This window comes from Trachymyrmex cornetzi, unplaced genomic scaffold (genome assembly GCF_001594075.2).
Source record: "Trachymyrmex cornetzi isolate Tcor2-1 unplaced genomic scaffold, Tcor1.1 scaffold6, whole genome shotgun sequence".
NCBI lineage: Eukaryota > Metazoa > Arthropoda > Insecta > Hymenoptera > Formicidae > Trachymyrmex > Trachymyrmex cornetzi.
This window is the reverse complement of record NW_017299914.1, coordinates 57,022-60,301: the sequence shown is the minus strand read 5'-3', so window position 1 is coordinate 60,301 and position 3,280 is coordinate 57,022.

The following is a 3,280-nucleotide window of genomic DNA, read 5'->3' as shown; positions in this document are numbered from 1 at the left end:
ATCTATAAAAAACGTCTTCAAGATTTTCCTTTCGTCCACACTTTCGACTGTGGAATTCACGATAACGCTTATAAAATTTATTCCGAGCTTCACTAGCTTCTTCGCCAAGCATGCCCACTGGAAGTACGCTTATTCTAATGATATCAGCACCGTGTATAAGTATTTTGTGTAATGTTGCAGACATTGGGTACCAAGAGTAGTTAGCAACATAAATTTCGGCTGTACGAAAACAGTATTCATCAAATCGTAAAGGATCCACGGGAAGTTGGCAAGATAGTGCAATTAAAATAGTTTTCAAATTTTTTATTAATTCTAAATTAAGACCGAGACATTCTGCAAAAACATCAGGGTCTGCAAATGCTCTACGCGCGGTGTTCCCATCATTACTGTTTCCAAACCCCCCTGGTTTGGGTTTGTCGACTATAATTCCTAACTTGTTGAAAAGAATAGCTTGTACTTCACGTTTTCGTCTTGAAAATTCTTCTTTTCTTTCCTCGCCTCGAATTTGCCATTCTTTTATATTAATTCGATATGAAATATGAAGACAACATTCAAATATCAAGTATGTAAAGGACTTATTCCAAATATTAATGCGTTACAATCAGGAAGAAAAATATCTTTTATCTTATTTTTTAAATCATCGGTTTTGCTTTACAAATAGGACATGTCAGAGTAGATTTTGTTTCTGTAATTATGTTCAGTACTTTACCATCTATTAAAGTAAGGAATAACAAATAATGAACTCTTACTCGATGAATATTATCGATTAAAATTTCAAATATCTCTAATTTATCAATCTGCTCGTCAATATTTTTTTTCTGTAATTTAATAATTGCTGCTGACTCTTTAGCATATTGCAGTTTAATGGGTCTGCAAAATCTTGCTGATTGCGGCATTCGATTGTACCATAACACTATATTACTTGAATCAGAAAGCAACTGCAATGGTATGAGTGTTGTGGCAAATATGCTTTCATCAGCCTCATCTCTTAGATTTTCATTGTCAACAGATTGGTATCTTTGTTTATAAACCGAATGACCGCTACTTCCGTCAAACCCCCACGAACACATAAGAACAACGTCGATATCCGTACAGGAAGTTTTTTCTACGCAATGCAATATCACTTCTTTTTGCATATGCAAAATTCGTTTTGCGGTCTGATTCAAAAGTGATTGCAGTGAAACATCAGCTTCAGTTTCTGTGATGGAAACTTCATTTTTTGGCGGTCGGCATTCAGCCTTTACTGCTCTAACGGCATCATAGGGAGGCCATATATCAGCACCACATTCTTTAGATTCTAAACGCATATTTATATACACACTTTTGGATAGAGAATTGTCTAAGATAAAACCTAAGGCTTCAAGTGGCGTTTTTGGTGTAATCTTTTTGGCTTTTTTCAGCGGTTCTGAGCATTGCGATTGTCATAATTTAGCCAGCTCTGAATATAAATTTTTCTCCCCAGAGCGCCTGGCAGCATAACGGCATGCTGCAATTAATGTTTGTGGATCATGGTTGACGCTAGCGCTAATACCTCCAGCTATTCGTCGTTTCGTTCGAACCGATTTCTTCTCGAAAGGAATGTTATGACGACCTGAATCTGAAAAATTAGAAGTCGAAGGCGTAGACGTAGAAGCATTATCGTTAATAATTTTATTTTTCTTAAACTCAGGAAGGTGGAACTCAGAATCGAGCCACGAGGCATATTTTTCTTCAAATCTTGTTCTCATTCTATGAACAGATGCATATTTCTGTTTGTATTTTGTTTTTAGTGTCATTATAGCTAATTTCAATTTCATCAAATTGGAAAGACTAACATCTTCAAAGCGAATCTCTAGTCTAGATAAAATATAATTCACAACACGGACGACGTAACATCCTGATTATCAGAGATTTGTTTATAAATCTCTCTTTTTGAAAATTTTATCATTTTGGATGACATTTTACTGCAGTAGTGATTTATTGCATGGCAAAGAATCTATTTAATATTGAAGAAAAATATTCCCGAAGTAAATAAACTGGGAGACGGTAATGAAAATGCTACGATAACCGCCAACATATACCAAACGGCGCGCCACTTCTCTAATAGATTTGATGAACCCCCTAGTGATCGCGTATCGCACTATCCATATGCTCGTATGCGCAACGAATGAGATGTGTTCGTGGATCGGACGTAGTTATGTAATTATAAAATAATACTATTAGTGTGCCAAAACATAGGTGGTATTAAATACTGTTTTTATTGAAAGGATCGACATTTTTTAAGATTTGAAGGGTCGATGGGTGCAAAATTTTTCACTACCTAGACTACTCTTGATCCAATCTCGGAAATATCAATAGAACATATGTAAGACTATTTTTAAGACCGATTTTTTAGTAATAACACATAATAAGAACTACCTCGAAAAAGCATGCTGTTGGGATTTAATGGGTTAACACACTGTCTATGCATATACGTACATATTCGCATTGTTTAGTCCTTTATCGAAATATGTGCAAAAATGTGCATACCTGTCATTTAGTATAGGTTCTAAACAAGACATTAACATTTTGTTTAGTTGAATATCTAGGGGAATTTCGGGGAATTGTTAAACGGAAGATGGTACAATAATATTAAATACAGCTTGGTGAACATAAAACTTAGGCATAGAGTAACTGGTAATAAGACTATTTTCTGTTTGGGTCATGTTTTTAACATGTGTAACCTTCCTTTACATAAAACAGAAATAGGTTAATTGAAATTTAATTATGTGTCATGAAAAATCACATTTTTGATATAAATTGATAGTTAACATTTTTTGTTACTATTTCGTGTTTGACCGTCTGCTATCTCGAGACAAATAGCTGTAACTGACTTGAAATTTTGGTAAAGTGTACTTTAACATGTCTATAAACAGTGAAACTATCTTTGGTAACGAAAAAATAGAAAATTACTTTGGCCTTTTTTTCGGGTACCCCAGCCCATAGTGCGCCGGTGAGACCGGCGGCGGATTATCCCCGTCGCCGACGTCCCCCCTTAGCCGGAGCGCGCCCCTCGCACCCCGATCACGGTCCCGCCCGTCGTCCGTGGGTCCACCCGCCACGAGCTCCGCGCGGCCTTCCCCCGCGTCGTAAAGGCGGATGGGCTCCCCGACTGGGACCAGACCCAAACCAAGGGCTCCATCACTCGAGAATTCCTCCCCCAGGAAGGAGGACTCAAAGTATCCGGAGGCCAGGTCTGGGCACTCGCCCCCACCGAGGAGGCCCAATACCTCCTCCATGTCCCTCCTCGTCGTCATCGCAG